General features: G+C 43.5%; 1 protein-coding gene and 1 long non-coding RNA gene across 2 annotated transcripts in view; both read right to left on the bottom strand.

Annotated features, from left to right (window-relative positions):
- ZFHX3 (zinc finger homeobox 3) overlaps positions 1 to 13093 on the bottom strand; it is a 481419-nt gene that overhangs the window by 215034 nt on the left and 253292 nt on the right.
- LOC115471002 lies at positions 3830 to 5343 on the bottom strand. The gene is made up of 3 exons (XR_003942266.1): positions 5266 to 5343; positions 4448 to 4453; positions 3830 to 3843 (listed from the first exon to the last, which is right to left on the bottom strand). It is a non-coding gene; the product is annotated as an uncharacterized LOC115471002 (long non-coding RNA).

The following is a 13093-nucleotide window of genomic DNA, read 5'->3' as shown; positions in this document are numbered from 1 at the left end:
ATCCATAGCTGCACCTGAAGCAATTGTCCGCCTTCTCAATAAGAAAACACAGGTAACTGTTCCTGTACACTGCAAAGAGAAAACCATGCTCTCGTTTGGACTACTGCAATCTGCTTCGTGCTGGCCTCCCACTTAGTCACCTCTCCCCTCTCCAGTCGATTCAAAACTCTGCTGCCCGTCTCGTCTTCCGCCAGGGTCGCTTTACTCATACTACCCCTCTCCTCAAGTCGCTTCACTGGCTCCCTATCCGTTTTCGCATCCTGTTCAAACTTCTACTAACCAATAAATGTACTCACTCTGCTGCTCCCCAGTATCTCTCCACACTCATCCTTCCCTACACCCCTTCCCGTGCACTCCGTTCCCTGGATAAATCCTTCTTATCTGCTCCCTTCTCCGCTACTGCCAACTCCAGACTTTGCTCCTTCTGTCTTGCTGCACCCTATGCCTGGAATAGACTTCCTGAGCCCCTACGTCTTGCCCCATCCTTGACCATCTTTAAATCTAGATTGAAAGCCCACCTCTAACATTGCTTTTGACTCGTAACCACTTGTATCCACTCGCCTCCACCTACCCTCCTCTTTCCTCTACACATTAATTGATTTGTTTGCTTTATTTTTTGTCTACTACATTGTAAGCTCTTTGAGCAGGGACTGTCTTTCTTCTATGTTTGTGCAGCGCTGTGTACGCTTTGTAGCGCTATAGAAATGCTAAATAGTAGTAGTGAAAAAAACAAAACAAAAAGGGCTGCAAATACTACACACTAGCAGGATACTGCACCTTGATCACACGTGAAAAACACATGACACAACAGATATGAAGGCAAAATACTGAACTGGAAAGTTACCTCAAGAAGTCAGACTCAGCATGCAGCAATACTAGAAAAATTGAAACTTACATGCAAAATATCACAGATGCACATTTCCAAAAGCTGGCATATTCCAGTTAATAAATTCTGAATAAAATACTTTTTTCTACCTTTGTCGTCTGATCATTTAGTTTTTCTATTTGCTTTGGTCCCAGTGTCTTCTGTTTTATGCAGTGTCTTCGTTCCATTTGATATTTTTTCTTTCACCATGTCCACCATCCTCCTGTGTCCTTATACATCCTGTCTACCACCTTTAGCCCTGTCCCTATCCTTTCTCCAGTTTCAACATCTGCCCTCAAAGTGTTCCGATCCAGCCCTTAAATTCAGCAATTTTCCCTCCATCCATATCTAGCATTTCTCCTCACTCCCCTCCCCTCCATCCATGTGCATGTACTTCCTCTGTCTTCCCTCCCCTCCATCCATGTCCAGCATTTCTCCTCTCTCCCTTCCACTCCATCCATGTGCACGAAGCAGATTGCAGTTGTCTAAACAAGAGGTGACAAGGGTGTGGATGAGGGTTTTGGTTTAGTGCTTGGAAAGAAAGGGGCGGATTTTACGGATGTTGTAAAGAAAGAAACGACAGGTCTTGGTGATCTGCTGGATATGAGCAGAGAAGGAGAGAGAAGAGTCAAAGATGACCCCAAGGTTTCGAGCTGAGGAGACAGGGAGAATGAGAGAGCCATCAACAGAAATAGAAAACGGGGGAGTGGGGAGGTGGGTTTGGGGGAAAAAAATGAGAAGCTCGGTTTTGGTCATGTTTAATTTCAGGTGGCGTTGAGACATCCAGACAGCAATGTCAGACAAACGCTGAAACTTTGGTTTGGATGCAAGGTGAGATATCAGGGGTAGAAAGGTAGATTTGGGAGTCATCAGCATAGAGATGGTAGGAAACGCCATGGGATAAGATTAATGAACCAAGGGAAGTAGTGTAGATAGAAAAGAGGAGGGGACCAAGAACAGAACCCTGAGGTACGCCGACAGGCAGAGGGATAGAAGTAGAAGAGGATCCACCAGAGTGAACACTGAAGGTACGGAGGGAGAGGTAGGAAGAGAACCAGGAAAGGACAGAGCCCTGGAATCCAAGTGAGGACAGGATATCGAGGAGTATGCTGTGATTGACAGTGTCAAAAGCAGCGGAAAGATGAAGAAGAATGAGGATGGAATAGAGACCTCTGGATTTAGCCAGTAATAGGTCATTGGAGACTTCTCCTCTCTTCCCTGCCCTCCATCCATTTGCATCTGCTTCCAGTCTTCCCTCCCCTTCATCCATCCATGTCCAGCACCTTCCCTCTTTCTCTCCTACCCTTCCATCCAGTGTCATCCCTCTTTCTCTCTCCATCCTTCTACCCATTACCCTCTCCCAATCCTTCCGTCCATTGTCTCCCTCTGTCTCGCTTCCTTCTAGACAGTTCTCACTCTCGACCCTTTTCCATTCAGCATGTCCTGTCTCTCCCCATTCTTCCAGTATCTTTCCTCTTTCCCTTCCTACCCTTCCTTCTAGTGTCTTCCCTCTTTCTGCCCCCTCCTTCCAGCATTTTCCCTCTTTCTCCCTCCTTTCATTCAGCATTTCTCCGTCTGACAGCTAGGGTCTCCCCCAGTTTCTCCCTAGCAGCTTCTCTCTCTCTCTCCTGCCCATGTCCCCTCTCTCTCTCTCTGTACCCCTCTTCCATCCAGCATCTTCTCTCTGGCTCTTCCCTGCTCTTTTCCATGGCCCCCTCTTTCTCTCCCCATTCATCTCTGGCTCTTTCCTGCACTATTCCATGTCCCTGGCTCTCCCCTGCTCTCTTCCATGGCCCCTCTTTCTCTCCCCATCTCTCTCTGGCTCTCCCCTGCTCTTTTGCATGTCCCGCCTGGCTCTCCCCTACACGTTTCCACTTTTTCTCTCTCTCCTCCAGCATCCTCACGTCACTTCCTTATAGTGTTCCTGAATCAGTACGTCAAGCTACAGCCTGCTTGTAACTCCTATTCACTTGTTCATCTCCACTTTTCAGCAGGAATTAGCCTAAAGAGAATCAGTAAACATTAGGATTAAAAAGTCACTTTTTACAGGGAGCATAATTTTACAGAGGCTGCGTCAGAGTGCTTTAAGAGCCACTTACTTATTTTTGGGGGGGGGGGGGGGGGAGAAACACTTACATAAAAGCAGTTTAGCTGCTGCCAGGCCACTTGTAACCACTGAGAAAAAAAAGGTTGGTGTATCTTTCCCCGGACCCAGGAGGTGTTAATAGATCCATTCATAATAAATCTTTGTCTCCAAGGGCAATCATTTTTGAGAGGGAAAAGGGGGTGGGGCTCCAATTCATTAGCACAGCCCAGGATGGAGTTTGCACAGCTCTCTTCTGATATTAAAAGCCTTTGTTCCCTGCAACAGACTTAAATGTGAGCAAACATAAGCACTTGTGCTGTGGCGTCTGGTTCATAGCTCTTCTCCCTGAAAACCCTCAGCTGCCAGTCACCAGCAGCTTTTGTACTGGTTTCAGAGGAGAGGGAACCTCGCCAGGCTGTATTTGCCTCCTTCTGCCCCCTTTCAATGCTCGCAGCCTAACGATCTGTGCTTGTTCCTGTCGCTGCTCAACAGAAGCAGAGGCAGAATTTAGCGGGACAGGAGTCTCGGGACATTTGGAGGAAGACGAGGCAGGCGGGGTAGGTCACAGCTGGGCTGGGGAGGCTTAGCCTCCCCAAGCCTCTTATACGGGGCGCCTATGTATATTTGAGCATTTCTTAAAATTCTAATGTATTTTGTAATTTTTCAAAGTGTATAAGCTGAGAATTTGGCAAGTCAGCATATACCACACTTGGTTTTCTGTCAGGTACTTGTGACCTGGATTGGCCACGGTTGGAAACAGGATACTGGGCCAGATGGACCACTAGTCTGACCCAGTATGGCTATTCTTATATTCATAGTCCAACCAAGAGGTAAAAAGGGCATGTACCAAATGTCTGCAGTGCAGTTTCATCAAAGTATCCTTTAACTGATGCTGGATCTGTTGTCACAGCTTGGCAATAGCAATCACAACACAATCAAATTTCATCTAATTACTAGTGGGAGGGTACTTTGGAGAACTACTGTAGCATTTTACTTTAAAAAAAAGTTGCCAGGCTGATATTCGGCAAAACACGATTCGATAGCGCTAAACATCTCCGATTAAAACTTCACTGGCTCCCAATCAAGGAACGCATTACCTTTAAAATTTGCTCTTCAGCCCACAAGATTATCTACGGTGAAACCCCAGGATACATGGTTGACTTGATAGATCTTCCGACCAGAAACAGAACCAGAGCGTCACGTACCTATTTGAACCTCCACTATCCAAGCTGCATTGGACTCAGATACAAATCAACCTATGCATCCAATTTCTCCTACTTAGGTACACAAACGTGGAATGCACTACCAAAGAGTGTGAAAACGATCCATGACCATCTAAACTTCAGGCGATTATTAAAGACCTGTTCTGCAAGGTCTACCCTACTGACCCAACGTAAATGCCTCAACTCTGCAATGCATCAAAACCTTACATCATATATTCCTTATTTCCTTGCGCCTTATTGTACTTGTATACCTTTACCTTACCTGACACTTACTATATACTGTATTTAACATCTATCGGACCTGGCGATCACCTTTACGGTATTATGCAAGCCACATTGAGCCTGCTAATGGGTGGGAAAATGTGGGATACAAATGTTACAAGTAAATAAATAAATAAAATGGGAAAGCGAGTAAATTACATAAATTAAAAATGGGCTTGCGAAGGTTAAAAGTTTGTATATTATGTGAACACTCAACATAATCAGTTTTAGAAGTCTACACCAAATGTTTTAGAAAAGGTTGATGGAAAACAAACAATGCCAGCATGATTAAATGTGAGGTAAGAGTTCCTATTAAAGCCAAAAGGGCAAGTTTTATTTTCAGTCAGGTACTTAGTCTTTCATTAGTGTTGCATAGGTGGCTGCCTAGTTATTGTCCAGAATCAGAGCAAAAGCTCTACACATAATACTTACAATTTTTTTTGTTTGTTTTGGGGAGGGGGAGGGGTGGAATGTAGGGATGTCCAAGGATCAGTGGAACCTGGTTCCAGATGAAATTACTATACTGCAGTAAATACAATTTCCAAGGACTCCATTATAAGTAGAAACCCTTCATTCTATGTCCAAGAAACAGATTCCAAGGACTTGACAACTGTCCAATTAAAAGATAAGTCTCTTTCCTACGTTCAGTGTTTTGAATACAAGGGTTTTCAGTTGGACCTGTGGAAATGATAAATCATTTTGAAGAAAAAGAAATATATAATCAATACGGAGGTTTTTGAGCAGATGATTGAATGCAGCTATAATATGAAGTTCCCGTGAATGCTATTGAAGGTCTCAGCAATAATGGAGGCTCTTTTCCTTCCGTTAACTAAAATGTAAGAGTGATTTGTATGATGAAGATTCCCTGAACAGACAAGTTTATTTGGATTGATCACTATCTATAGACTGAGTGGAAACTTTATTCAGTGATTTTGTTCTTCATTTGTATTTGATATAGCATAAAGGTAAAAATTATAAATCTATAAATTGATAGTAGAAATGCATAATAAACATAAGATATGTTTATATTCAAATTTGATATAACTGCCTTTCAAATTAAAGGAATAAATGATGAATACCATATTGTCACGTGCATATATAGGTATTTACACATGTAGAAAAAAATGTCCAAATCGTGAGATGTTTAATTTTGAAGAACATCAAAAGTACATCAATTATCATAAAAATAGATACGTAATTATCCATATAGTATGTGCAATTAAAATTAGGAAGACGCATACAGATAAGACGATACCTGATGAACACTCCACCTTAGAACAACTTCAATAATAATTAAAACAAATATAATGAAAATAATTGTAAGCAAAGCTAATGAAAAGGAAGAGGGAACACAGTACTTTAAAAACTTCAATTATGTGCAATAATCTGACAGACAAATAGAGAGCACTGGGGAAAGAGTTATACACGTCTCTATGAGCTCTCAAAGTGCTGGAGGGTGTGTCGCGGGACAGTTCCGCACTTCTTGCTGTTGCTGTGCTAGAAAAATAAAGCGAGTTGTTGAAATGGAGCATTTTACAACATTACATGGTGTCAGAAGTAAATTAGTGAAGGAAGGTTCCACATTAATTCCGATACCACCGAGTTTGGCAGGGGAAGAGCCAATGAACAAACACACTGCCATTCCCCTGGCATGGAAGCATTTGAGCTGCATAAGCACCAGGCCCAACGCTAAGCCAGAGTTGTCTAGAATGATTGCACAAACGTTGGTGTTGCCTCATATCGACTACTGAAATATTGTTTATATGGGCTGTAAAGATATAGGTTTACAGAAACGTCAAACTTTATTAAATACTACAACCTGCTTAATTTTTTAAGGTACCAAAGTTTGATACAGCCACAGCCCTGTTGGAGAAATTGCGTTGGTTGCTGGTACAGGCATGTACTGTTTTTAAGTTATGCTCGTTGGTCTTCCTAATTGTTTATGGTGCTGCTCCAGGCTAAATGACATGTTTATTCATCTATCAGTCAGAAGTGCATGCCCAGACTACAAGGGCTTCTTTACTCTCCATTCAAAAAGGCCTACCCCAACGACCCCACGTAACCCCCTTCACCTACCAACACAGTATGACTATGATCGAACAGGACAACATGCAATCTTCATCCATTCCAATCCCCCACTTATACCTCATACGGTCACTATTTGTTATCCACCGACTGGGCAAACGCCTCTGACGATACTATGTAGCCACATTGAGCCTGCAAATAGGTGGGGAAATGTGGGGTACAAATGCAATAAATAAATAAATAAAATTAAATAAAGCAGCCCTGCTTGACTTTGAGCCTCAAGTATTATTATTAGCATTTATATAGCGCTACCAGACACACGCAGCGCTGAACACCTGACACAGAAAGACAGTCCCTGCTCAATACAGCTTACAATCAAAAATAATACAGACAGACAAGACAATTAAGGGCGAGGGAAGTACTGGGTGAGAAGGAACAAGGGGGGAGGCAAATGAGTAGTGGCTAGGAGCCAAAAGCAGCAAGTATGAGCTGCAGTTGAGGCAGATAGGCCAGAGGAGGCAGACATTGGACAACCCTAGGCAGCTCAGGCAAGAGAGTGGTCTGAAGTGCAGAGACCCCTCTCAAAAGGAGGGAGGTGGAGGGGGTGGAGCTCTGTGACACATCAGCCGAGACAAGTCAGGTCAGGCATTATACATCCTTCTGGGACTTTCAAAAGTCACCAGTCCAATTGTACTCCTGCCTGTGGACAAAACCTGCTGTACAGTGCAGTGGCGTAGCCACAGGTGGGCCTGGGTGGGCTGTGGCCCACCCACTTAGAGCTCAGGCCCACCCAACAGTAGCACACGTTTAACGATAGCTGGTGGGGATCTCAAGCTCTGCCAGTTGAAGACTTCCCCCTAATGGTAACGAAAACGCTACTCTCCATGATACCGGCACCTGCGCATGCTCAGTTTTCAGCGCATGCCTACTTAAGACTGCCAAGGTGGAAAGAAGCATTTTCCTGCCAGCTGAGATATATTTTTGGTGGTTGGGGGGGGGGGGGAGAACACTTGGTGCTCACCCACTTCTTGCCTAGGCCCACCCAAAATCTGCTGTCTGGCTATGCCCCTGGTACAGTGGGAAGGAGAATGGGGGAAACAACTGGAAATGGGCAACATATCAGAGTGCCTTTTCAAGCTGGTACTAATGTGTTGGGATTGGTTTCTCTATCTGAATTGTTATATGATGGTTTATAGGAATGTACTGTATAAGATTCTTTGAAGGGTTATGCTTAAAAGACGTTAATATCCCCACTCTTAATACATTGCTGGTACTTAAACTTTGGAATACTGCCAGCCTTGTTCAGAACCACACTTATTTTGGTGTTTTTTTCCCCAGGAAAATGGAGAGGGAACTACCACCCTTTTTCCTCAGCTGGAGGCAGTAGGTGTCAAGCATTCAGAGACCAATGGAGCCTGCCCGGTTGGCCACTGAACCAGGAACAAATGTGCAATGCTGAAAAACCCTCTTCACCTTCACTAGTTATGCTGCCTCCCCTGAATTTCGGACCTTTGACAATCCAAAGAACAGAAATCAAGCCCCACTCTCCTGTATGGCAGAACATAGTAACATAGTAGATGACGGCAGAAAAAGACCTGCATGGTCCATCCAGTCTGCCCAACAAGATAAACTCATATGTGTATACCTTACCTTGATTTGTACCTGCCTTTTTCAGGGCACAGACCGTACAAGTCTGCCCAGCAGTATTTCCCACCTCCCAACCACCAGTCCCGCCTCCCATCACCGGCTCTGGAACAGACCGTATAAGTCTGCCCTCCACTATCCTCGCCTCCCAACCACCAACCTCTCTTCCCCCACCTGCTCTGCCACCCAATTTTGGCTAAGCTTCTGAGGATCCATTCCTACTGCACAGGATTCCTTTATGCACATCCCACGCATGTTTGAATTCTGTTACCGTTTTCATCTCCACCACCTCCCGCAGGAGGGCATTCCAAGCATCCACCATCCTCTCCATGAAAAAATACTTCCTGACATCTTTTTTGAGTCTGCCCCCCTTCAATCTCATTTCATGTCCTCTTGTTCTACCGCCTTCCCATCTCTGGAAAAGATTTTTTTGCGGATTAATACCTTTCAAGTATTTGAACGTCTGTATCATATCACCCCTGTTTCTCCTTTCCGCCAGGGTATACATGTTGGAACGCAAATCCCATACCATTCTCGTAGCTTTTCTTTGCACCGCTTCCATTTTTTTTAACATCCTTTGCAAGGTAAGGCCTCCAAAACTGAACACAATACTCCAGGTGGGGCCTCACCAACGACTTGTACAGGGGCATCGACACTTCCTTTCTTCTGCTGATCACACCTCTCTCTATACAGTCTAGCAACCTTCTCGCTACGGCCACCGCCTTGTCACACTGTTTCGTCGCCTTCAGATCCTCGGATACTATCACCCCAAGATCCCTCTCCCCGTCCGTACCTATCAGACTCTCACCGCCTAACACAAGTCTCTCGTGGGTTTCTACTCCCTAAATGCATCACTTTGCATTTCTTCGCATTGAATTTTGCCAAACCTTAGACCATTCTTCTAGCTTCCTCAGAACACAGCACTAATGGAAGAAAGGCCACTCCAATAACTCAGTGTTAGCTTGAAATATCGCTTCATTATGGGCACTACATTAGGTTTTTAGCTTCCCACGTTAAAATGTACTTTCTGCACATTTCATTTATATTTGGAAATTTCTTCTCTTCTGCATACTTGCAATGCATTCATGTTCACTCAGTTTCCCCATGATAACCCCAGCTCTCACTGATCTACTTCTACACTCCACAGTTTCCCTCTAATGCTTATTTCAATGGTATAATTCATCTTCCATGTTACCTGCCATGTTTGTGTACTTTCTTGTATTTCACCATCTACACTTGCTAGGGATCCTACACCAATATACACAAACTTTACATTTATTCACAACAAACTATTTTATTTCCTCTCCCTCACAGCCTTCTGCCAAGGTATTATTAATTCCATGGACTTTGATTTATACATTCTCATCTATTTGGTCCTATTCTGCATGTTCAGTCCTACAGATCTAAATATTGCGACCTTTTGCTCCATACCTATAGAATAAACGTCTACCTTTTGCTACGAATTTATCTTTTTGGGCAAACTGGTTGGACCATGCAGGTCTTTATCTACCATCATCTACTCTGTTACCTTACCTATATCATTCACCACACTCCAATCTTCGAGTCCCTCCCTCCCATGCTTTTTTTTCTTTGAGTGTTTAACATTTGTGAATTCCTTTCCTGGTTTTTTGGCTTTTCTCTTCCCCTTTATCCTTCACATACTCTGTTCAGAATGATGAACTGGATAAGCAAAGGCAAGATTAAGCATTTATTTATTTTGAAAATTTGGTATACCACCATTTGAGATCATCAAAGAGAAGCAGTGATGGTGGTGAACATAAAAACAGACATTTAAAAATCCCATAAACCATTAGTCAGAGACAGGAAGGGAATGATTCATAGAATAATACTTATCCATTATATACGAAAAAAAAACAGTACACAAGGAAATAAAAACCATAAAACAAAATGTGAGGAAATATTCAAATAATAAAATAAAAAAGAAACCATGTCAGGGAAGGCAGTTTGAAACAACCACGTTTTCAAGAGAGTTTTAAATTTTGTGTGAGAAGTTTTGCAACAAATATCCACACGGAGCAAGTTCCAAAGAGTAGGAAGCAAAAGCAAGTTCCCCAAGTAGGAAAGCTTACGAGAGACAAGGGAAAAGGGAAGGACAGATTAAAGGCATAGATGCAGAGTATAACACATGAGGTTGACCAGGAGTACGGGTGAGGATGGAATAGGAAAGGATTGCTGCAGTGAGTAACTGGATGAAGCTGTAGGAGTTGAATGTGGAGTTGGTGGTGGATAGAACTAGAAGGTAACCTGAAGAAATACGTCTTCCTGGAAAGGGTGGCGAATGCATGGAACGGCTCCCAGTCTAAGTGGTGGAGATGAAAACAGTATCGGAATTCGAGAGAGCTTGGGATAAGTAGAAAGGATCTCTAAGGGAGTGATAGAGGGAGTAGATAGCATAGATGGGCAGACTGCAGAGGCCATATGGTCTTTATCTGCCTATATTTTTCTCAGTTTCTATGTAACAAAATGGAGAAAGGCTGAGGACACTTTGGAAAGTAACTTGATAGGGGCAAGAGAAGATAGAGTTGGATTTTAAATCTAAAAATTGTGAACTCCACACCAATTATACTTTATGTTAAATCAAGCAGCAAGTGGAGCTAGCAAACTCCATGGCACTTTAACTTTAAATAATGCAATAATTATTGGATTTCCTTTTTATAACTGAAGTACTGGAATGTAAACAATGGCTATGTAATTGCAGGAAGGTGGATCAATAGAGGCAATCGTTTTCAGCCATGTTAATTGTAAATACAATTGCTCCAAGATGTCAGCCTTGTTCTTCTCGCTCCCAGAATCACCCTAACAGATGACAGAGTCCAACTTCCCCATTACAGCTGTTCGTTCTTTTAAGAGGTTCTCAATCAGGTCTGATCAATCTGTCAAGATAATGCATGGAGTAAGTAAGACTCTTTCCAACACACGCTCCTAATCAATAGCTAGTACCAGCTTAATGAGGAGGGGCTAAAGCCCAGGGGAGAGGCAACATCAAAGAGCAGGCTGTGCTTATACGACTGGTTGATACATAAATTGGGTACTAAGAAAGAAGCAATTCACGCACAGCTCAGTACACAGAGGTCCCAGCACTCACTTCACCTTCCATTCTTACACTTACCTAGGGAAAGAAAGGAAAACAAAATTAGAACCAACATGGACCTGTCTACAGTCTCACGCAGCTAACTACGAAACAGAAAAGCTATTCCCCCTGAAAAAAGGATTGTTGTCTTTCTCTCCCTCTTTTAAACGCTCCATGAGGCTGACAGTGTCCAATAAGAGATCCCAGATTTCCACACTACAGCAACACTGACCCTCAAGAAAACATCCTTCTTCCAATTGTATTCTATTTATAACTAACACCTTCAGCAAGCCTCATTCAGAGCTTAGAATTCAGTGGAGGAGTGGAGGAGTAGCCTAGTGGTTAGTGCAGTGGACTTTGATCCTGGGGAACTGAGTTTGATTCCCACTGCAGCTCCTTGTGACTCTGGGCAAGTCACTTAACTCTCCATTGCCCCTGGTACAAAATAAGTACCTGAATATATGTAAACTGCTTTGAATGTAGTTGCAAAAACCTCAGAAAGGCAGTATATCAAGTCCTGTTTCCCTTTCCCCCTTTCCCTTATGACATCACAATATCAGAAGTGAGCCAAGTATTGGGCAATCAAGCCATTGTGACATCACTGATGAGGTTGGCTTTTATTGGTGGAATGAGTGGAGGAGTAGCCTAGTGGTTAGTGCAGTGGATTTGATCCTGGGGAACTGTATCGGGCAATCAAGCCATTGTGACATCACTGATGAGGTTGGCTCTTATTGGTGGAATGAGTGGAGGAGTAGCCTAGTGGTTAGTGCAGTGGACTTTGATCCTGGGGAACTGAGTTTGATTCCCACTGCAACTCCTTGTGACTCTGGGCAAGTCACTTAACCCTCCATTGCCCCTGGTACAAAATAAGTACCTGAATATATGTAAACCGCTTTGAATGTAGTTGCAAAAACCTCAGAAAGGCGGTATATCAAGTCCCATTTCCCTTATGACATCACAATATCAGAAGTGAGCCAAGTATTGGGCAATCAAGCCATTGTGACATCACTGATGAGGTTGGCTTTTATTGGTGGAATGAGTGGAGGAGTAGCCTAGTGGTTAGTGCAGTGGATTTGATCCTGGGGAACTGTATCGGGCAATCAAGCCATTGTGACATCACTGATGAGGTTGGCTCTTATTGGTGGAATGAGTGGAGGAGTAGCCTAGTGGTTAGTGCAGTGGACTTTGATCCTGGGGAACTGAGTTTGATTCCCACTGCAACTCCTTGTGACTCTGGGCAAGTCACTTAACCCTCCATTGCCCCTGGTACAAAATAAGTACCTGAATATATGTAAACCGCTTTGAATGTAGTTGCAAAAACCTCAGAAAGGCGGTATATCAAGTCCCATTTCCCTTATGACATCACAATATCAGAAGTGAGCCAAGTATTGGGCAATCAAGCCATTGTGACATCACTGATGAGGTTGGCTTTTATTGGTGGAATGAGTGGAGGAGTAGCCTAGTGGTTAGTGCAGTGGATTTGATCCTGGGGAACTGTATCGGGCAATCAAGCCATTGTGACATCACTGATGAGGTTGGCTCTTATTGGTGGAATGAGTGGAGGAGTAGCCTAGTGGTTAGTGCAGTGGACTTTGATCCTGGGGAACTGAGTTTGATTCCCACTGCAACTCCTTGTGACTCTGGGCAAGTCACTTAACCCTCCATTGCCCCAGGTACAAAATAAGTACCTGAATATATGTAAACCGCTTTGAATGTAGTTGCAAAAACCTCAGAAAGGCGGTATATCAAGTCCCATTTCCCTTATGACATCACAATATCAGAAGTGAGCCAAGTATTGGGCAATCAAGCCATTGTGACATCACTGATGAGGTTGGCTTTTATTGGTGGAATGAGTGGAGGAGTAGCCTAGTGGTTAGTGCAGTGGATTTGATCCTGGG

The sequence above is a fragment of the Microcaecilia unicolor genome, chromosome 5, assembly GCF_901765095.1.
Source record: "Microcaecilia unicolor chromosome 5, aMicUni1.1, whole genome shotgun sequence".
In the NCBI taxonomy this organism is placed as follows: domain Eukaryota; kingdom Metazoa; phylum Chordata; class Amphibia; order Gymnophiona; family Siphonopidae; genus Microcaecilia; species Microcaecilia unicolor.
This window is presented reverse-complemented; position numbering and strand designations above follow the sequence as displayed.